Here is a 25082-nt window from a genome sequence, read left to right on the forward strand (position 1 = left end):
ATAATAGGTTTATTGGACGATAATCACAATATGGGACTCGAACGAAGGGTATTCGGGAGTAGATTGCGAAAATGGTCGGGAAGGTGGCGGATATTGGAAGGGGGCGGACCCTCCCCCGTTACCCCAAAAACACCACCTAACATCAAAAGTGGACCGATAGGGACAATATGGGTATGGGGAGTAGAATGCGAATAAGGTATTAAAAATTGGGATGAAGTATTCGAGGGGTCGTCCTACCCCCACAACTCCCACAAACAAACATATTGGACGAAAAAATCAATAAAGGACTCAAATGAAAGGTATTCGGGACTAGACTACGAATATGGCATAAAAAATGGGCTCCAAGTAATTGGCGGTTGCCCCACCCTCAAATGGGTGGGGCAATCCTAGCTAGATGAGCCTCAAATTAAAGGCATTTGGTAGTAGATTACGAATATGACATTAAACTTTGTGTTCAAGAATCTAGGTGGTGCTTTACCTCCTCATTAAAAAAATTGGAAATTAAGTGATAGATATTTTTAATGGGAGTGCGTCATTCAAATGTATGCCCAAGTGGCAGATGGAGTGAGGCGTCCCCCACAAAACGGCTGTGTGCACCAATTACGACAATATGGGGTAAGGTTGTGGACTGCGAATATGATATCTCACCTCGAAACAGTTGATCAATTATAATGAAATAACAGGACACTGCCGCCGTACCCTCAAAGTTTGACGTTCAGTGTGATAGGAGCAGTTGCAAACCTTAAGTCAAGGTGGCCGCCATTTTTAGCTCATCGACAAGGAGCCTTCTTTTCCTAGACATGTGCATACAACGTGCTGCTGGGCAATACACTCATGTTCAAAAGTTTTACATGGTAAAAAAAATTACTAAGAACTGTCCCCACTGCACCCAATATAAAAACCGGCAAATTAGTTCTCTACCACTGAGAATCGTTTAAAATGGCAATTTGATTCGATTTAAAAAAGACTAAATAGTGACTATTCAACAGGTAGCCATATAGTCAGTTATAGACAACTAACACATGATGATCAATGTTATAGGCGCTAAGCCGCTTCAAGCGAGTAGCAGCATAGACAAAGGAAATTAATAGATTCATAACATATGCTCAAAAAAGTTCTAACAGATGGGGGAAATGTAAAATTCTCAGTCGTTTATATGTGATTGCGCAAGCATCCTGGGCGTCATGGAACGGAGAACTTTTAAGTTATTTTGTTAACATTTTGGGTATTAAGTCTAAACCTTTCCCTTATTGATGGCAGCACTAACGTTTATTCTGTTTGGAAAGTGGTAAAAATTGATTATTGATCATTGTTATGATTATTTTTATGGCAAACTATGTGTCCGTAAAATAAATAAACAAAAAAAAAAATCTAGGAATTTGGTTGCGGTTGTTTGCTGTACTATTTTTTGCAAATTTTTTTTCCACCCTAAAATAGATAATTCAGGTAGTTTATATGGCTATCTTTGCCTTAGCTTAAAATTTATTTAGTAGAGTGCGAATATCCAAGTTTGCGTTAAACTGTTAGAGGGGAAGGCTCAACGAACATACACAGAATCAGGACTGTTGGAGAGTAGGTTATGTTACAGAGGTGACATTTTTCTACATCTTGAAAGCGAAAGCTCAGTGGAGCGGGTTTGATTGAAAATTTAGCTGAAAGATAAGAAGCCTCCTTTTTATAGTCGAGCCCAAGTGGCATGCCGATGAGCACACAGTTTTTTTTCGTTCGCCAAGTCATTGAAAATAGCTGATTAAAAAGGGAAAATAGCTTTGCAACAGTAAAAGCGGGAAAAGTTCGGCCGGGCCAAACCATATTGTACATACCCTCTACCATGGATCTCATTTGTCATTTTTTTGCCCGATATCTCTTTATAGGCAAACAAAAGATAATGGATATAAATTGCAAAGCTATTGGAGCTATTTCAGGTTAGCAACCAATTCGGAACATGCTTGGTTTGTCTGTTAGAGACCATAGTAGATGTCATTGCGCAAAATGCCAAACAACAATTGGATTAGAATTGAGCCCTATAGTGAATGAATTAAAATCAGGAGACCGGTTCATATGGGAGCTATATCAGGTGATGGACCCATTCAGATCATATTTGGCACATATGTGGAAGGTCATAGGAGAAGTCGTTAAAATAATGTTCAGCCAAATCGCATAAGAATTGCGCCCTCTAGAGGCTCAGAGAGTCATATTAGAGACGAAGATTTAGGATCAAATCCACATTCAAATGGAGATGCTTTTTCTCGATCTACAATGGTTTTTTTTTTTTTGATAAAATTGATGCTAATAATATTACAATTATTGAAATGATTGTAATAATTGAACTAATTGATAAAATAGAAAAAATTATCTATACTATTTATAATAGACCATATGATTGGAAGTCAAATATACTTTTTATACTATATAGATAATATATTAACCTCCTCATCAATAAATTGATACATGAAGGAATAATATTAGATCAGTTTATATGGGAGCTACATCAACCAACTGACCTACACTAATAAAAAGTATTTGTACAAAATTTCAAGCGCCTAGCTTTACTCCATCAAATGTTGGCGCGCTTTCGACAGACGGACGAACATGGCTAGGTCGACTTAAATTGTCATGACGATCAAGAATATATATACTTTACGGTGTCTTAGACGCTTATTTCGAGGCGTTACAAACAGAAAGATGAAATTAGTATGCCCCCACCCTATGGTGGAGGGTATACAAATTTCGAATAAATCACATTACCAATCTCCGTGATCTGGTATTTTTGAAAAAGGGTAATGTCAAGTGCTTTTTAGGGAGACATTTCGACTCAAATATGGATATCAAATTTGCGCCTCACAACCAAACCCCTTTAATTTGAGCTCCATATTGCCATGGTCGGTAAATATGAACTGTTTGGAGGGTGTTTTGTGTCTGGGGCGGCCACCGACACTTTGCCCTGAAAATAGATGTCAAATTCGTTCTTTACTGCCAAATACCATTGATTTGAGCTTCATATTGCCATAATCGGAAATGAAGTTCAGTTTAGAGGGTGCTTTAGGACTCTAAAATTGGATATCAAATTCGTTTTCTACTCTCAAATGCCTTTCATTTGAGTCCCATATTGCCATAATGGGTCAATTAATCTATTCAACGTGTAATTAGGAGGAAAAGCGCCACCCAGACTTGAACGTAAATTTTTATGTCACATTCGGTATCTACACCCAAATGCCTTTCATTTGAATCCCTTAAAGCCATGGTCGGCTGAAATGGCCATTTGGGGGTATTTGGGGTGGGTCGATCTCCCATTACTTGGACTGGGAATCCTCGCGAGACCATAAAAAAAAATGTCAGCGGTGGTTTTCCCTCCTAAAGCTGGCAACAATTGTCAGGTAGAGGTGTCGCACTGCGGCACGCCGTTCAGACTCGGCTATAAACAGGAGGCCGCTTATCATTGAGCTTAAAACTTAAATCGGACTGCACTCATTGATATGTGAGAAGTTTGCCCCTGTTCCTTAGTGGAATGTTCATGAGCAAAATTTGCAATTTTTCAATTTGCATTTCGTTTTCTAGTCTCCAATACCTTTCATGTAATACACCTATTGTACCTATCACTACACTTTTGGCTTTGGGTGGCGATTTTGGGGCAAGGAGGAGGGTCTGCCACCATCCGATATCTAAAAATTATGTAATCTATGTTTCCTTCCACAAAAATCTACACAATACGTGAAAATTTTAAGAAAATCGGTTCAGCCGTTTTTGAGTCTACGGAACAAACAAACAAACCGAGTCTCATATAGTCATGATGGATAATATGCCCATTTGGGTGCTTTTTGGGGGGAGATTCGATATCTACTTCCGAATACCTTTCATTAGAGCCCCATATTGATATGGACGTTCAATTTGTCTGCCTTTAGAAGATTTGAGGTTAGGGCGACTTCCTGGGTACTCGGACCCAATTTTTAAGACCATATTCTACTCTATAATACCATTGATTTGATACCCGTATTGTCCTTATGGGTCCACTTTTGATTTTGGATGATGTTTTTGGTGAAACTGGGGAGGGTGAGCCCCTTCCGATATCAACAAATTATAAAGCGTATTCCTTCTTCCTGACTATATACTTAATCTACTCCCGAAAAACTTTCATTTGAGTCCCATATTATCATGCTCGTCCAATAAACCTATTTTAGGGTGCTTTGTGGTTGGGGCGGCCCCCAGCTACTTCGACCCAATTTTTAATATTAAATGTGTACTCTATTCCTGATTACATTTCATTTGAGTCCCATATTGTCCTGATCGGTACACTTTTATTTTCGGGCAATACTTTTGGAGGGTACGCCCCCTTCCGATATCAAAAAATATACAGACCAACCTACACAGACCAACCTACACAATCTGTGAACATTTTAAGGTAGTCGGTTCAACCGTTTTTGAGTCTATACGGAACAAACAAACAAACACAAATTCAGTTTTATATCCACCACCAAAGGATGGGCAATGCTGTTTGTAACACCTCGAAATATTAATCTGCGACCCCATAAGGTACGTATGTTCTGGATCGTCTCGACATTCTGATTCGAAATCACGATAGCGGTCGAACGCGTAAAGCTAGCCGCCTGAAATTTTGCACAGATACTTCATATTGATGTAGGTCGTTGGGGATTGCAAATGGTCCATATCAGTTCAGATTTATATGTAGCTTCCATATAAACCGATCTCCCGGTTTTACTTGTTGAGCCCTTCCTAGCCGCAATTTTGTATGCGGTGTTCTGTGACGACTTCCAATAACTGTGTCAAATACGGTCCAAATCGGTTTATAACCTGATATAGCTCCCATATAAACCGATCTCCAGATTTGTCCTCTTGAGCCTTTAAAAGCCGCAATTTTTGTCCGATTGGGCTGAAATTTTGCATGTGGTGTTCCGTTAGGACTTTCAATAACAGTGCCAAGTAAGGTCCACATCGTTTATAACCTGATATAGCTCCCATATAAACCTATCTCCCGATTTGACTTCTTTAGCCCCTGGAAGCCGCAATTTTCATCACATTTGGCTAAAATTGTGCATATAGTGTTCTCTTATGACTTCCAACATCTGTGCCAAGTAAGGTCCACATCGTTTATAAACTGTAATAGCTCCCATATAAACCGATCTCCCGATTTAAGATCTTTAGCCCCTGGAAGCCGCAATTTTCCTCCGATTTGGCTCAAATTGTGCACATAGTGTTCTCTTGTGACTTCCAACAACTGTGTCAAGTATGGTTCAAATCGGTCGAAAACCTGATATAAAGGGTGATTTTTTTGAGGTTAGGATTTTCATGCATTAGTATTTGACAGATCACGTGGGATTTCAGACATGGTGTCAAAGAGAAAGATGCTCAGTATGCTTTGACATTTCATCATGAATAGACTTACTAACGAGCAACGCTTGCAAATCATTGAATTTTATTACCAAAATCAGTGTTCGGTTCGAAATGTGTTCATTCACCGTAACGTTGCGTCCAACAGCATCTTTGAAAAAATACGGTTCAATGATTCCACCAGCGTACAAACCACACCAAACAGTGCATTTTTCGGGATGCATGGGCAGTTCTTGAACGGCTTCTGGTTGCTCTTCACTCCAAATGCGGCAATTTTGCTTATTGCCGTTTCAACCAGAAATGAGCCTCATCGCTGAACAAAATTTGTCAAAATTTGAACACATTTTGAACCGAACACTGATTTTGGTAATAAAATTCAATGATTTGCAAGCGTTGCTCGTTAGTAAGTCTATTCATGATGAAATGTCAAAGCATACTGAGCATCTTTCTCTTTGACACCATGTCTGAAATCCCACGTGATCTGTCAAATACTAATGCATGAAAATCCTAGCCTCAAAAAAATCACCCTTTAGATCCCATATAAACCGATCACCCGGTTTTACTTCTTGAGCACTTACTAACCACAATTTTTGTCCGATTTGGCTGAGATTTTGTATGCGGTGTTCTGTGACGAGTTCAAACAACTGTGATGAAAACGGTCCAAATCAGTGTATAACCTAATGTAGCTCCCATGTAAACAGGTCTCTCGCTCATTTTTGTTCGGTTCCTAGAAGCTTTAATTTTTGCTGGTTTGACAAAAGTTTGGAATGTAGAATAAAATTATGCCCTTCAACTAAATTTATTTTGTATAATTTTTTTAAAGAATCCATAGATTCGGCTTCCCGAACTTAGCACGCTTTTATTTGTTATAGATAAGAAAGATGTGGCATCACTTTTTCCACCCATTTATGGCAAATTTTGCTATAATAAGGGTGGTTCTGAAACACGCTACTCAAGATGCCATAAAGATGTAAGAACACCACGTTTTACTTAATTCTAGGAAAATTACAACTGTTCCCAGGGCTGTTTTTATTATGGTGACTCTTGCTATAATAGTTGTACAAGAACACTTTATTTTTTTAATTGCCATAATGATGTGTGGGCATCACTTTTTCTCAACTCGAAGCTTGAAAGCTTTATGGAAAGTGTTGTTACTGTCACCAGTATTCAGTTTTTTATGGCGAAACTTACTATATGTCGCTTTAGTATTAATAATTTGAAGTACTAATATAGCAAATAATTTATAGACACAACAAGGCAAATAACTCCTAAGAAAGTGTTTAAAAAAGCTCCAATAGATGGGGCAAAACTAAATTGTCACTTTATATATGTAAGCGACATGAAACGCACTACTTTTGAGTTTTTCTTGTTAACATTTGAGTTTCAAGGCCCAAACATTTCTTTGTCTACGCAAATACTTCGAAATTAAAATGCTAATAAAATGACTCAAAGTTGTCCGTTGCATTCCGCCTGTGATTGTTGTGCGCTTTCATTTGATAGTTTGCTTAGAGGCCAAGGGCCCTTTTTCTAAAGACAAAATTTTAATGAAATTTCTTCAAATGGTGTGGTGCCAGACGAAATCGCGATCTAGGAAAACATTCGAAAGGCAACTCAGCAAAGACATCTTCTGCCAAACTTCCTGTTATCAATAGAAAAACAAAAAAAAAAACTTGTTTAAAGTTAGGCAGAAAATGTAATAGCATTTGACTGGTTTCCTAGACTTTTGACGAGATCCTACTGATGAGTTTGGCGTGGTAGCAAACGAAATCGCGATCTAGGAACTAAGTCAAATGCTATTACAAATCCAAAACACATTTTCTGATTAACTTTAAACATGTATAAGCGCGTTGGATACACGCTTACATGGATAAATTAACCATGCTCTTTTATAACAACTCCGCTACCACATCCATAGTAATGTGCAAATGGGGACTGGTCTGGATCATATTTGTTTCTGGTCCCAAGAACTCATATTCAAGTCACAGTTTCAGCAAAATCGGCCAACAAATTCCCTTTTTATGAGACTAAGACTCTAAATTGGATGATCGGTCTATATTTCAGCTTAATCTAAATAAGGTCTAATCTAGACCATATGATGGTCGGATGACGGGAGGCTTAATACAAGTCAAATTCCAGCGAAATCTGGTAATTAATGCAGCTTTTTTGGGCTAAAGACCCTTAATCGTCAGATCGGTTTGTATGGCATCTATATTTGAATAAAGACCGATCTGAACGATATTTGAGTCGGATATCGGTAGGCTTTAATCAACTCGCTATTTCAATTTTCATCGAAATCGGATAATAGTCGGGGCTTTTATGGGCTTAAGACCCTAAATCGCCAAATCGGTCTATATGGCAGCTATATATAAATATAGTCCGATCTGATCCATATTTGTGTCGGATGTTGGGAGGCTTAAAGCAACTTATAATTTCATATTTTATCGCAATCAAATAATTATTGCAGCTTTTTGCAATCGGCAGATCGGTCTAAATGGCAGCTATATCTAAATATCGTCCGATCTGATCCATATTTAGGCTTAAAACAACTCACTGTTTCAAGTTTCAACGAAGATCGGTTAATAAATGCAGCTTCTATGGGATCAAGTCCAAATATAGTCCGATTTGGCCCATTGAAGAACTTAAACTGCATATAATTTCAACTCAATTTTTAAAGACTGTAGTGTGATTAAAACTGACGGACATCGTTAAATCGCCTTCGAATTTTTCCAGGATCCGAAATAAATATACTTTGTAAGATCGGAAATGGATATTTCGATGTGTTGAAGACGGGATGCACCTACAGCGGTGTGTATAACAAGTAAAACGACATTAAGTTCGGCCGGGCTGAACTTTGGATAAACCACCTTTCGTCAATAATTCGATGAAAAATCCATAATTTATGCACCTATAGAACTAAAGGGTGATTTTTTTGAGGTTAGGATTTTCATGCATTACTATTTGACAGATCACGTGGGATTTCAGACATGGTGTCAAAGAGAAAGATGCTCAGTATGCTTTGACATTTCATTATGAATAGACTTACTAACGAGCAACGCTTGCAAATCATTGAATTTTATTACCAAAATCAGTGTTCGGTTCGAAATGTGTTCATTCACCGTAACGTTGCGTCCAACAGCATCTTTGAAAAAATACGGTCCAATGATTCCACCAGCGTACAAACCACACCAAACAGTGCATTTTTCGGGATGCATGGGAAGTTCTTGAACGGCTTCTGGTTGCTCTTCACTCCAAATGCGGCAATTTTGCTTATTTACGTAGCCATTCAACCAGAAATGAGCCTCATCGCTGAACAAAATTTGTCAAAATTTCGAACCGAACACTGATTTTGGTAATAAAATTCAATGATTTGCAAGCGTTGCTCGTTAGTAAGTCTATTCATGATGAAATGTCAAAGCATACTGAGCATCTTTCTCTTTGACACCATGTCTGAAATCCCACGTGATCTGTCAAATACTAATGCATGAAAATCCTAACCTCAAAAAAATCACCCTTTATATCCAAATATGATCTGATTTGGACCAAATTCGGCACGGACATTGAGTGGTGTAATAATACAAGTCACTGCTCAATTTTGGTTTAATATTGGTGTTTTTAGCAGCTGTATCCAAATATAGACCAATCTGAACCATATAGGACAGCCAAAAAGCCAGCCGATAATAAATGCGCTTTTTATGGGCCAAGGCCTTAAATCGAGAAATCGGTCTATGTGGCTGCTATATCCAAATCTGGACCGATCTGGGACAAACTGAAGATGGATGTCGAGTGGCCTAACACAACTCACTCTCCTAAATATCAGCGAAATCGGACAATAAATGCTCTTTTTATGGGCCCAAGACCTTAAACCGAGAGATCAGTCTATATGGCAGCTATATCCAAATCTAGAGCGATCTGGGCCATACTGAAGATGGATGTCGAGAAGCCTAACACAACTCACTATCCTTAACTTCTCCAAAATCGGATAATAAATGTGGCTTTCATGGGCCTAAGACCATAAGTTGGCAGATCGGTCTATTTGGGGGCTATATTAAGATATTGTCGCATATAGCCCATCTTCGAACTTTCGCTGCCTATGGACAAAAAAAGAACTGTGCAAAGTTTCAGCTCAACATCTCTATTTGTAAAGACTGTAGCGTTATTTCAACAGACAGACGGACGGACATTGCTAGGTCGTCTTATTTTTTACGACGATCCAGTATAAATATATATCTACGCTATAGGGTCGGAAATGGATACTTCGATGTGCTGCAAATGGAATGACAACATGAATGTACCCCCATCTTTCGGTGGTGGGTATAATCAAGTAAAAGCGTGCTAAGTTCGACCAGGCCGAATCTTGGAAACTCACCATCATGAATTCTGCTAAAAATTTGCACAAAATAAAGTTAATTGAAGGGCATAATTTTACTCTACATACCAAACTTCTGCCAAACCAGCAACAATTAATGGTCTATAGCAGCCATATCAGGTTAAAGACTGATTCAGACCGTACTTGGAAAAGTTGTTGAAAGTCATAACAAAGCACTTCATGCTCAATTTCAGCCAAATCCGACAAAAGTTGCGGCTTGTAAGGGCTCACGAAGTCAAATCGGGAGTTCGGTTTATATAGGACCTGTATCATGTTGCAGACCAATTTGTACCGTACTAGATATAGTTGTTGGAAGTCATAAAGGAAAACCATGTAACAAATTTTAGCCACATCGGACAAAAAATGCGGATTATTAGGGCTCAAGGGGTCTATTCGGGAGATCGGTTTATATGGGAGCTATATTAGATTATAGACCGATTTGGACCATACTAGACAAAGATATTGGAAGTCTTAACAGAACACCGTATGCGACATTGTGGCTGCCCAAATTGCAACGACCACTGCCGTGAGGTTAAGGGAGCTTTCTCATTGGCCATGTGGTAGTTACTAAAACTGTGTTATCCTTGATGCAATATCCGATATTCCAGCCAGCGTGGATTACACCCTACCTGAGCCGCTTTTTGATAAAAATTACTGTACCACTATTCCTGATAGAACCGATTGGAACTACGATATCCCTGGTAACAGAAGTTACATAGACTTCTATACGGATGGTTCAAAACTAAACAACCAAGTGGGCTTTGGGGTGTACTCTAAAGATCTAGAACTGGTCATATCGAAGAGGTTACCCGACCACTGCAGTGTGTGTCAAGCAGAGATGCTTGCAATTAAGGAAGTGGTGGAATGGCTAAGATATAATGTCTTAACGACGATTGGCATAGATATATTCTCAGACAGCAAGGCATCCATTAAATTCCAAGGAGAACATATTTCTGAACACAAAAACCGACCTCGACTGTCGCAAATTTTTCAATGAGATGGCTGAACAGTTCAAAATTCACCTGTTCTGGGTGCTAGGCCTCAGAGATATCCCAGGGAGCTTGCGAGACTAGGAACTACCTTACGCACTCCAGGGACACTGGAATCTGTGGATATGCCTCTAGCAACATGTAAGCTAAGTTTTCTGGACCAGGACCGAAGGTCAACGAATGATAGTTGGTCGCAAAGAGGGGGCTGTGCATTCCAAAACTATGTGGCTTCATCTAGACTTGAAGAGGTCTAATGACAGCAATCATTAGCCAGAACAGACGTCTCAGTCATTGTGTGCGTCATGACAGGTCACTGTCTAATCGGAATCGGATGCTGACAGACTGAAGGTTGCCAGCAACGACTTTTGCAGACGCTGAAGAAGAGACTATAGAACACCTTCTGTGTGTGTCCCGCACTATCAGTTAGAAGGAGTTCCACTTTAGGTTCTCATTTCTTTGAGAACCTGTCTGATTTAGAGGATGTGAACATTCGCAAGTTACTGGGCTTTTTAAAACGATCTGGATGGTTCAACGCACAGTGGGCCAAATGGCAAAAAAATTGGAAATAAGTCTACAACTTTTTATCTGTTGATTTTAGCCATACAAAATGTTCTAGACATTTGTAGAGGAGGACATAGGCTTTCAGAAAAGTGCTGTTGTTGGTCCATATCTTTAATACAGGGTGAGCTACAGGGTGTCAAAGTTGACCACTTTTGACTTCTCCAAGCTTCTGGGGGCCATAACTTTTGATCTACTCAACCGATTTACATGATTTAGGACTCTAGAGAAAGAGCTTGACAAGATCTAAAAAACTTATGCATAAAGTACCATGCCATCGTGTACTGTTAAGGAGTTATGAATTGTTTAATTTTAAAATATGAAAATTTGGCCTTGGTTTTTTTCAGTGTTTTTTAAATAACTCCGTCAATTTTAAAGCTATAAACTTCATACTTCACACAAATTATGCCAGCATATGTGTGCATAAAATACAAAAGGAATCACGTGAATATCTTTGGCGGTTTAAAAATGGCATCGTTTTCAATATGAAAAATATTTTTTTTGTCAAAAAATTGCAAAATTTTTCAAAAAAGATACTCCCATTTCCTTTAAGTTTTCGCAAACTTTGGCCATCAAAGCATTATCATTTCTTTCCATTTTCACAAAGTCGAGGTATTAAGAAAAGTTTTAAGTGCTAATTTGGCTAATTTCGATATCAAACAACACCGTTATCTTAAGACCAAAATGGCCAATTTTTTTACTAAACTTCAAAAGTTTCTCACTGGAAAAAAAGTTCTACGGGGATTTTTTCGCTTTTTTTGAACTTAAATGAAAGCTTAAAATGTTCCCAACATTTTAAGGTATGTCTCGCCATATCCTAGCCATAAATGAGATCGTAGCGATCAAAATACTGAAAAAAGTCAATTTTCAAGTAGTGCTATATTCATTGCTAAAAAACAAGTATTACGTCACATTTTATTGCAAAGATGTTAAATAAACTTTTATTTGGTAACACTTCTTCTACAAAACACAAAAAGAATCATGGAAATATCTCTATTCTATTCCATTTTATGGAACCGGCAATAAAAAAGTCAATTTTTCAAAAAAGTCGAATTTCCCAAATTTTGTTTTTGTTGTCCTAATTGCACATGACACACTATAGCCATATTTACGCAACATACCTTATCGTAAAGGAAATTTTCATACCTTTCCAACAATGTATAAAACATTTCTCTACTCGGATTCTATCTACTCTAAAATTCATTTACACTTCATTAAACTCTATATAAAAATGTCTATTTGTGAAATGGAACCTTATATGGGGCCTACACTAAAACATTGATAGATTTGCCCAGGGTTTACAATACAAATGTGTTAGAATAAAAAAAGGTCTCCTGCCAAAGTTTAAAAAAATTGGAATAAAAATATGTGTTTTAGAGCGAAAACACTTCGCATCGGCGTGCGTTTATATGTATATTAGCTACTCCCAAAATAAAAAAGCATTTTAGTTTTGTATTATTTGATTTTATTCTCTACCAAATAATCTAAGGTATCAAAATTTAAAAGCTCTTTAATTTGAATGGCATCGGGATCGTCCTTATCTATATCGTCACATATTTTTGGTAGCCATTTAGTTCTGATGCTGTATAGTACCGGATCAGACGATAACAATAAATATTGAAGTAAATCATAATTTTGGTTAAATTTGGTGCTCTTTCGGGTATTGAAAAGCCGGAACTGTTTAACATCTCTATTACGGGATTCCTGAGCTTCTTCTGTAAGTTCTCCTAACGGAAGTATGTTGTATTCCACAATTTCCTTGCCATGATGTAAGACTTTATGTACTGTCGGTGTTAAAGCTTTCCACGAATATAAATCAGATAAAATGTTTTTTGTGTCATTACTATAAGCTTCAAATTTGGTTGAATTTATCATCTTTTTGCTATTGATTACAGCCAAAATCACTTTGAATCGTCTTAGCAAGTGTTCATCAAGACCGGTTATTTTAGATGTCGATACGGGGTCCTCAAAAAACCGCCTTGCCGAGTTGCCATCATTTGTGCTTCCGTATCCGTAAAGAGGTTTATCTATTATAAGTCCCTTTTGTTTAAACTCCAACTGGATTCGATTCTTCTCTTCCTGCCTCATTTTGTGAAGATCTTGGTTGTTTCTAGCAGAGACATCGCGGTTTCCAGGGCTAGTCCGATATTTAAGGTCATACGATAAATGCAAACAATACTCCATGAATCGAATTCTACAGTGCAGGGGCGAAATACCGAAATTGAGCGCATTTTCGTTTACTAAATTTTCATCAGACTTGTCCTCGAATTGCCCATTCTTCTTGCCACAAATATTGCATCTCCAATTGGACATAACGCCAGTTAATGCGTTTGCCACCTTTCCATCGATCATAGTGAGTTGTAGTTGAAACGAAACTTTTATATTTCTTCCCAATTGGTTTATAACAATCATGGGTAATGCAGCAATTTCTTCCTTTATTTCGTTCACCAAAGATCGTGTTGTGTTCCGGTCTTCCTTTGTATACTCAAACCGAATTGGGCGACATAAATATTTTGACCCAGGTGTTCTATTTATCCATATATCTTGAAATGCATTTTCTTTCGATGATGAAGATTGGTCCTTGTACAATCTCATTCTCAATGGTACTAATGATGCCATGAAAATTGATGCGAAGTTGGTATCTATTTCTGTTTGTTGCTTATATTCGGAAAATCCAGATGATCCATCACAACCCCATTTGCTGATCAAAACCACTTCGGAATTATTACATGTGTTCAACTGTTCTTCAGTAAAATTAGAAATAATTCTAACAGCTGTATTTTCAACAAGATCAGCAAGTTTCACTCTTGCTTTTAATTCGTCCACGTATATATTTGATGGCACCATTTTCGTCCTGGTGTTGTACAATTTATGTTTTGAGGGTAAACAACCCCATCCTTTTTCACGAAGAGCCTTCCTCATTGTTGAGTATTTGTTTCTTGAGAGGCCTAGGTTCAAAATCAGGGCCAGTGCATCTTCCTCCGTGAATTCTGTAGTCGATTTTGGAGTTGGAATACTTTCTACCATTCTCTTTACCCTTTTCGGAGATGCTAATGGTAAAACATCGACAATTCGTCCAACATTTTTTGGTTGTGTTTTTAACAATGCTGTTTTGAACGTATCTTTTATTAAATTTGGCGGATGTGCCGCCAATAGTTCCTCTTGTTTTTTCTTTTTGGTTTTCTCCGTAACTTCGTCGTATGCTTTGCTAGGCCGGCCGGGAATCAGCGGTTTAATTTCAATAAGTAGATCCGATTTCAGCCACTTCTCATACATTTTGAAAAACTTGATTTTTGCGAATGAACATTCTGGCAACCTTCTCTCAAATGATTTGTAGAATTTTTCAAGTTTGTCTAAAGCGTCTTTATTTAGCCTTATTCCATATATGTGGTCCAAAGTGTAAACAAGTTCCTTAAATGACTCCGTGTATGATTTGGAATCATTTTTGATGTCCCATACAATTTTCGAAAGAGTGGAATACTTCAGTATGACTTCCATAACTTATAAATGTCCTTTACGCCTCTACAAAATATAATGAAGAAAATTTGGATTTTGTTCAAATATTTATGCAATATATTCACAATTAATGACCCATTTCAGGTATCAGACGCAATCGTAAAAAGGGGTCCAAAGTGCCTCTTTTTACTTACTCTTCTATAATTATTTACCTGGACTCGAATTTGGTTAAAAAAAATGACAATGAATTTTTTATGGGTAGGTTTTTTCACATTCATTGATACGGTGGATTTCCTGGGAATTCGACATAGCGAAACAGGTAACATTTGTCTGCATCAAATCTTAACACAAATATATATATATATGCAGGTATATTTCTAGGTTACTTTTTATTCAAAAATCATCAGCTTACATTAAAAATAGATGTAGGTACTATACAAACGCACGCCGATGCGAAGTGTTTTCGCTCTAAAACACATATTTTTATTCCAATTTTTTTAAACTTTGGCAGGAGACCTTTTTTTATTCTAACACATTTGTATTGTAAACCCTGGGCAAATCTATCAATGTTTTAGTGTAGGCCCCATATAAGGTTCCATTTCACAAATAGACATTTTTATATAGAGTTTAATGAAGTGTAAATGAATTTTAGAGTAGATAGAATCCGAGTTGAGAAATGTTTTATACATCGTTGGAAAGGTATGAAAATTTCCTTTACGATAAGGTATGTTGCGTAAATATGGCTATAGTGTGTCATGTGCAATTAGGACAACAAAAACAAAATTTGGGAAATTCGACTTTTTTGAAAAATTGACTTTTTTATTGCCGGTTCCATAAAATGGAATAGAATAGAGATATTTCCATGATTCTTTTTGTGTTTTGTAGAAGAAGTGTTACCAAATAAAAGTTTATTTAACATCTTTGCAATAAAATGTGACGTAATACTTGTTTTTTAGCAATGAATATAGCACTACTTGAAAATTGACTTTTTTCAGTATTTTGATCGCTACGATCTCATTTATGGCTAGGATATGGCGAGACATACCTTAAAATGTTGGGAACATTTTAAGCTTTCATTTAAGTTCAAAAAAAGCGAAAAAATCCCCGTGGAACTTTTTTTCCAGTGAGAAACTTTTGAAGTTTAGTAAAAAAATTGGCCATTTTGGTCTTAAGATAACGGTGTTGTTTGATATCGAAATTAGCCAAATTAGCACTTAAAACTTTTCTTAATACCTCGACTTTGTGAAAATGGAAAGAAATGATAATGCTTTGATGGCCAAAGTTTGCGAAAACTTAAAGGAAATGGGAGTATCTTTTTTGAAAAATTTTGCAATTTTTTGACAAAAAAAATATTTTTCATATTGAAAACGATGCCATTTTTAAACCGCCAAAGATATTCACGTGATTCCTTTTGTATTTTATGCACACATATGCTGGCATAATTTGTGTGAAGTATGAAGTTTATAGCTTTAAAATTGACGGAGTTATTTAAAAAACACTGAAAAAAACCAAGGCCAAATTTTCATATTTTAAAATTAAGGAACTAGAAGGCATCTTCCTTCCTCAGTTCCTGTGGTATCACAATGGACGAAAACGTCTAAGTGAGTCTGATGGAAGACTGCCACTTAAACCTTACCTAATCTACAAACGGAATGACTAGGTTAGTATACCCCCACCCTATGGTGGTGGGTTTAAAAAATTTCTCTTCCCGTTCTCACACGGCATATTTATTTACACCACTGTGTTACAGGGTATTATAACTTTTTGCAACGCTAAGAAGGAGAAGAGCTAGGCCCTAAAATGTCCAACAAAGAGCGTGTGTCGAATGATAGCAATCTCCTATGGTGAGATCTTAGAATGACGTAGGGGGTTGTTTTTTACACTGGTGAGAAAAAATTTCATTTTGCTTTGCCAATCGACCATTTTTTCTAACACTGACAAATTTTGACGTTTGTCAATAATCAAAAGTAAACAAGATGTGCGCACCACATAATAATACAGGACAAAGCCCGAAAATAAAAGCTGTGTTCGGGAACTCAATAATTTGTGCAAATTTGCCCAATTTTTTACTGAAAGTCTTTCGCGTACTTTATTTGCCAGCAGAAGAGGGCGCGAGAGAAAGCAAATTTTGACAGTTCGAAATAAGAGAAACTGCAAATTTCTACTGGGACTTTTTTGCCAGCAGAAATTTGCAACTTTGAATAGATGTTTTGTGGATGTCAGTGGTTTTATGAAAAGCAGCCGTTACATGAAAACACAAAAGTTAACGCCAAAATGGATCAAAACGGCAGAGGTAAGTAAACAATTTAAATTTTATTTATTGGTAATTATTAAATTTGTTTAATTTTTATTTACTTTTAATGAAGATTCATGGCAGCAGCTAGTGTTCAGGAACAGAAACTCGACAAATGAAGTTGTAATTTTACCTCAATTCGGGTGTTCTACATTAGAAGGTATGGGCAAAATTTGCGGAATTATTTGGAAAATCTTGAAAAAAATCCTTCCAGACACCAAGAAAAGAGCAATTATCGGTTTCTTAAGTGTTTTGATGGACCTATCCTCATCGGAGAGCTACGATGAAACGAACACCGTTCCTTTGAATTTGTTAAGGAGGGAAGATGCTGCCATGGGATTGAGTGGATCTGGCTGGGGAGTTAAACAAGTGACGGGATTAGAAAAAATTAGGATCAGACTGCCCATCTTCCAAACACCGGGTAGTATAATAGTGTTCAGATAGGCTGAGGACAGTTGTAAGGTAATCGACTCCAGGCGGATCCAGATTCTTCAGCATCAGTGTAGAAATTCTCTCTGGAACCAGCGCCTTGTGCGACTTGGTAGCTTCGTTCACGGTTGTTATTGTTGTAGCAGTGTGTGGTACACTAAAAGACTCCATCGGGCAATGAAAAACTCCATCAGGCCCATGCGATACGTACAACTGGCTGCCATGGGATTGCACTTTTATTTGTAATGTCTATCCAGCGACACGGCGATCACGGATATACGAATGGCTTCCCTTCTAGGCTTTTCACTCTCGGGTCAAAAAATTGATGTTAATGTAAGGAAAATACTTCACAAGGAAGGAAGGGTAAAGTCGGCCGGTGCCGACTTTATAATGCCCTACACCTAGCCTGTAAGTACAAAGTGAAAGCTATGTCCAATTTTGATGGACTTCGGCGGGTCAACATGTTCAAACTGTAAAAACTACGGTTGACAAATGGCAACATTATTGCAAATTACCCAAAATCTGACGAACATATATATGGGAGCTATATCTAATTTTGAACCGATTTCGAGCAAACTTCCATATAAGCGAGGAAAGCGTTGTGCAAAATTTTGATTGGTCAATCAATGCGCTTGCAGTGGCTCTTGGGGTGAAAATCTGGCGATATATATATATGATAGCTATATCTAAATCTAGCCGATTTATATGAAATTCACCAGCAATGACGAGAGTCAAAAGAAACCTCCTTCGAGAGAATCGGTTAAAAAATGAGCACTTTTTTGCAATATTTCTCAAAATTGGATGAACATGTATATGAGAGCTAAATTTATATCTGAAGGGATTTCCATGAAATTCACCAGTAATATTGAGAGTTATTAGAAAATCCTTCCTGCCAAATTTCGAGAGAATCGGTTAACAAAAGACCATTTTATTGCAATATTACTGCGAATCGGACGAACATATATATGGGAGCTATATCTAAGTCTGAACCGATTTTGAGCATACTTTACAGATGTTGTGGAAGTCGTCGAAGAAATCGTTGTACGAAGTTTTGGTCAATAAATGCGCTTGCAGTGGCTCTAGGAGTGAAAATCGGGCGATATATATGTGAGATCTATATCTAAATCTAAACAGATTTCCATGAATATCACCAGTAATGTCGAGAGTCATAAGAAAATTATTCCAAATGACCGTTTTATTGCATTAATACTGCAAATCGGAAGAATATATATATGGGAGCTATATCCAAATCTGAACCTATTTTTTCCAATTTCAATAGGCTTCGTTTCTAGGCCGAAAAACATGCCTGTACCAAATTTTAAGGCGATTGGATGAAAACTGCGACCTGTACTTTGTACACAAATTAACATGGAAGGACGGACAGATAGACGGACATAGATATATTGAATCAGAAAGTGACTCTGAGTCGATCGGTGTACTTATCAATGGGTCTATCTCTCTTCTTTCTGGGTGTTACAAACAAATGCACTAAGTTATAATACCCTGTACCACAGTAGTGGTGTAGAATATAAAAATTATTTTCGAAGCAAGCAAATAAAAAACCAAATAAAAAAAAAATTATCAGCTAATTTTCTGCAAATTTTCACTGGAAGTCTTCGTTCGCTTACTTTTGCTTGCAAATTTTTTCAAGAGAGTAAAATGGCTCTTACTCTTCTGCAAATTTTTACTGGAAAAATACGCGAACAGACCTAATAATTATTTTCGTAATGAATATTTTTCGAAAATATTTTCAGTTACTGCTAGCAGTTATATTGCAAATGCAAACGTTGCACTATCGAGATATGGACATGGAGATTTTTACATGAAAATTATGAACGGAACTCATGCCAGGTAAACAAACTTTTGACGCCTTTATAGAAAAATCACTAAACAGCGGCGCCATAATTTCAATAAACTACAAGCACTGTACTTTTGTCTATTATTGTTATATAATAAACTTTTAGAATCCCGTTGCCAATGATAATAAACAACAATTTTACTTATTTTATGCCAAATAAGTCGTTTAAAATTAGTGACGTGTGCGCACAATGTAGGTGACTAAGTTATGCCGTACGCAAGTTGGTTTCCAAAACGCAAATAAATTTACAATTACTGACATGGGACTTTGCTCAATGAAACGTCAAAATTTGCTGTGCTGTCAAAAATCTTACTAGCCCCTGGGTTACTCAAAATTATTCACCACACTTAACGTCATATTTTTACTATCCCTACAAGTACAAAAGTAAAATACAAAATCGAAAATACAAGCATCGGATTTATTGATACTTACCTCTCTTAGTTCATGCCGTTGTTCTCACGATACGAGTATAGGCTTTGTAGGTCAAAGGTTGTAGTCAAAGGTTTTGTACAGAAAAACACACTCTGGTGTTTACCTATCACAAATTGTAAGATCTTATGTTTGGTTTTTTGTGCATATTGCTTCACACATTCAGTTTCATTCAAGGCAATATTGTGCAGTAACCCACCACAGTAACCGCTTTAATAGTTCTATGTTAAATACTCTCTCTCTCTCTCTCTCTCAACTACCGACACCCTCTGCTTTTTGACTTGCTAAAATACTCTGCCAACAAGAGATTTCTTTTTGGTACACAAACACACGAAAAGATCTGTTCATAAAATCAGAACAACAGCAGAGCAGCTTCTGTTGTTGCTGTTTTTGCTTTTCCGTATCCCTCTCAATTTCCTTTGCAAACACTTGCCTGTTGCTATATGTTGCATATACAAAAGCTTTGATTTAGTTGGAGTTTTTTATAAACTCGCGCGGCGCGAAACACAAAACGATGCCCACAATGACGACGACGTCAGTGCTAGTGCCGGCGAAACTGTATGCACACGAACACACCTAGATCCCCAATAATGGTTATGGCTATTCTTAAACTGATTCATATTTTGAGTCCTACTGTACTGATATTGTTTGAATATCTTGTGGGTATTGCTGGTGAAGTTGCTTGAGAATGAATAACATGAATTTAAATTGGAAAACTTGAAACATATACACAAACTACTTTAGTATAACACACATATAAGGCGTAAGAATTATTTTATAAGCATTATTGCATTAAGTGATATAATTATGTGATTTTTGTTTATTCACGTTTGAATAAAACACTTGCTATGCACTTCCAGTTGTTTGCCACTATTTAAAGAACATTTAAATCAAAAGGTTTTGTTAAAAATGTCTGTCTTTTCTGGCTTGTCTGCATTCATCGCGAGAAACGAACACTTATAAGATACATTGTTACGTTTTATAATAACCACCACCATAGGATGGGGGTATACTTTTTTAGTCATTCCGTTTGTAACACCTTGAAATATTCGTTTATATATTCTTGATCGTCATGTCGATTTGAATCGATCTAGCCGTGTCCGTCAGTCCGTGAGGTGTTCTGTTATGACTTCCAACAACTGTGCCAATCGCTTCATAACCTGATATATAAACCGATTCCCCGATTTGATTTCTTAAACCCTTACAACCCGCAATTTTTGTTCGATTCGGCTGAAATTTTGCACATAGTGTTCTGTTATGACTCTCAACAACTGCGCCAAGTACGGCCCAAATCGGTCTATAACCAGATATAGCTCCCATATTTTAGCAGAATCTGTGGTGGTGGGTTCCCAAGATTCGGCCCGGCCGAACTTAGCAAGCTTTTACTTGTTTAAGTTTATTTTTTCTAACACACCCACAACAAACTCAGGCACACGGCATTAACAAACGGAAGGCAAATTCCTTTTTAAAATTTTTAAACAAAAATATTTTCAAATGGAAATATTTTATAATGTGTACAAAATTGATTTTAATTAAGGATAGGGATTAAAGTATCAACTAAACCGAAAAATGATACGAATACTGATTAGTTAATCTTCGCCCGATCGCTTAAAAGTAACTAACGAGTTTGCAAGAAGTTCATTGTTTTTATTGAACAGAATTGAAAACATTTTGCATAGAGCTTGGTTGCTCTTCTCAATATTTTACCTGCTAACACACTCTTAGGGCATTTCAGCTTAAGCAATTTACGCTCCTTTCCTTTTCTATGGATTAAGGGGAAACTGAATAGAGTGTCACTGAGTGTGAGCTGCTCACATAGCGCTACACTCTATTATTTTGCTCTCTGTCTTTCTCTCATGAATACAGTTTTGTTCAAGTTGTATTAAAAATTTTAGATTTCTGACTAGTAGAAGCCAAAGAGATGAGAGAAAGAGTTCGATAGATTGTGTGTTCACTATCTATTGGTGTAGAAGTGAAAACGGAAAAGTGCTTAAAATTCTGACCCGATAACTTAACCATACAAACACAAGAATTGGATTGTTCTGAATGCTTAATAGTGAGTCAATGTTTTAAATGTTGACATTATGTAACAAAGTACAGAAGTTCTACTTTACTTTAATTTGCTATGGCAGAACAGTTGTACCACACTAGCTGAACGTAGAATAGTGTTCCAAGTGCCTCGATCTTCTGCGCTCATTCTAAAATCCTTGACACCAAATTTCGAGGTGTCTCCTACCACTTGAGCTTTCCATCGGGCTTTTGGCCGTCCCGGTTTGCGTTTACCATCGTGATTGCCTTCAAAAGACTTCTCCATTAAATATTCCTCCAAACACTGCCTCGTCTGCTATTAGAAATACCCATGCCTCGGAACCATATAACAACACGGGTAGTATCAGAGTCTTGTAAAGTGTTATCTTTGTCTGTCGAGAGGTGACCTTGCAGCCTACTTAATCCAAAGTAGCATCTGTTTGGTGTCGCACAGTGGCAGAAATTAAAAAAAACAAGTAAAAGCGTGCTAAGTTCGGCCGGGCCGAATCTTATATACCCTCCACCATGGATCGCATTTGTCGAGTTCTTTTCCCGGCATCTCTTCTTAGGCAAAAAAGGATATAAGAAAAGAGTTGCTCTGCTATTAAAACGATATCAAGATATGGTCCGGTTCGGACCACAATTAAATTATATGTTGGAGACCTGTGTAAAATTTCAGCCAATTCGTATAAGAATTGCGCCCATTGGGGCTCACGAAGTAAAATAGAGAGAACGATTTTTATGGGATCTGTATCGGGCTATAGACCGATTAAGACCATAATAAACACGTTTGTGGATAGTCATGAGAGGATCCGTCGTACAAAATTTCAGGCATATCGGATAATAATTGCGACTTCTAGGGGTCAAGAAGTCAAGATCCCAGATCGGTTTATATGACAGCTATATCAGGTTATGAACCGATTTGAACCTTATTTGACACAGTTGTTGAAAGTAAAAATAAAATACGTCATGCAACATTTCAGCCAAATCGGATAGGAATTGCGCCCTCTAGAAGCTCAAGAAGTCAAATCCCCAGATCTGTTTATATGACAGCTATATCAGGTTATGGACCGATTTCAACCATACTTGGCACAGTTGTCGGATATCATAATGAAATACTTCGTGCAAAAATTCATTCCAATCGGATAAGAATTGCGCACTCTAGAGGCTCAAGAAGTCAAGACCCAAGGTCGGTTTATATGGCAGATATATCAGGTTATGGACCGATTTAAACCATACTAGGCACAGTTGTTGGGTACCATAACAAAACACGTCGTGCGAAATTCCATTCCATTCGGATAAGGATTGCGCACTCTAGAGGCTCAAGAAGTCAAGACCCAAGATCGATTTATATGGCAGCTATATCAGGTTATGGACCGATTTGAACCATACTTTGTACAATTGTTGGATATCATAACAAAACACGTCGTGCAAAATTTCATTCTGATCGGATAAGAATTGCGCACGCTAGAGGCTCAAGAAGTCAAGACCCAAGATCGGTTTATATGGCAGCTATATCAGATTATGGACCGATTTGAACTATACTTGACACAGTTGTTGGATTTCATAACAAAACACGTCGTGCAAAATTTCATTCTGATCGGATAAGAATTGCGCACGCTAGAGGCTCAAGAAGTCAAGACCCAAGATCGGTTTATATGGCAGCTATATCAAAACATGGACCGATATGGCCCATTTACAATACCAACCGACCTACACTAATAAGTAGTATTTGTGCAAAATTTCAAGCGGCTAGCTTTACTCCTTCGGAAGTTAGCGTGCTTTCGACAGACGGACGGACATGGCTAGATCGACATAAAATTTCACGACGATCAAGAATATATATACTTTATGGGGTCTCAGACGAATATTTCGAGTAGTTACAAACAGAATGACGAAATTAGTATACCCCCCATCTTATGGTGGAGGGTATAAAAACAAGTAAGGCCGGGCCGAATCTTACATGCCCTCTACCATGGATCGCAAGGAAAGAATTACTATAACATTGGAACTATAATATCAAGTTATCGTCGGATTCGGACCATAATTAAATTGAATGTTGGAGACCATTGTTAAAGTCCTTGTGTAAAATTTCAGCCAATTCGAATAAAACTTGCGCCCTCAAGGGGCTCAATATGTAAAATAAGGAGATCGGTTTATATGGGAGCTGTAACAGGCTATAGACCGATTCAGACCGAATTGAACCACACTTAGCACAGTTATTGGAAATCATAACAAAACACCTCATGCGAAATTTCAGCCAAATCGGATAAGAAAGGCGCCCTCTAGTGACGCAAGAAGTCAAAATCGAAGATCGGTTTATGGGGCAGCTATATCAAAAAATGGACAGATATGGCCCATTTACAATTCCAACCGACCTACACTAATTAAAAGTATTCGTGCAAATTTCAAGCGGCTAGCTTTACTTCTTGGAAAGTTAGCGTGCTTTCGACAGATAGACGGACGGACATGGCTAAATCGACTTAATATAAAAAATATGCCATTTGAGAATGGATAGAAATATCTCTTTGAAATTTGAAGTAATTGGAGGTGTTAACAAGATCGTGTGAAAAATTTCAAGGTTGTCTGTGCGCCTCTTGGCGGGAACCTTAATTTGGTCGCCTCGGCTTGTCAAAAAATTGTTTGGGCTGAAAAATCTTCACTTGGGGGTCAGATTTTCAAAATTCCTTTTCTACTGGATAGTGCGCACAATCCTTACAAAAAGACTGCTTGAGGTATACAATATCTCCACTGGTTTCGGGAATATATGAGTTTTAATTTTTTTTTGTTGAAATTTTGGCCGAAATTGACTTCATATTTTGCAATTTACGAAGGCATTTCTGGTTCGATTTTCTTTTTTTCAAGCATGATTTAAATTTGTGACAAAATTTACATCGACTGTGCCACAAAAACAGTCCACAACTGATTATTCAGTTAAAAGTTATACAGTTTGAAAATAAACAAGTAGCAAGTAAAAAGGTGTTAAGTTCGGCCGGGCCGAACTTTGGATACCCACCAACTCGGGTATATATGTAAACCCCCTTTCGTCACAATCCGAGGAAAATTGGATAACTTATGCATTCAAATTCGGCACGGACATTGAGAGGCCTAATAAATATAAGCCACTGTACAATTTTGTAGAACAAAATATTGGTCTTTTTGGCAGCTATATCCAAATATAAGCCGATCTGAACCATATAGGACACGGATGTCGAAAAGCCTAACATAGGCCCTACGTCAAATTTCAGCGAAATCGGATAATAAATGCGCTTTTTATAGGGCCAAGATTTTAAATCGAGAGATTGTTGTATATGGCACCTATAACCAAAT

Source organism: Stomoxys calcitrans, chromosome 1 (genome assembly GCF_963082655.1).
Source record: "Stomoxys calcitrans chromosome 1, idStoCalc2.1, whole genome shotgun sequence".
NCBI lineage: Eukaryota > Metazoa > Arthropoda > Insecta > Diptera > Muscidae > Stomoxys > Stomoxys calcitrans.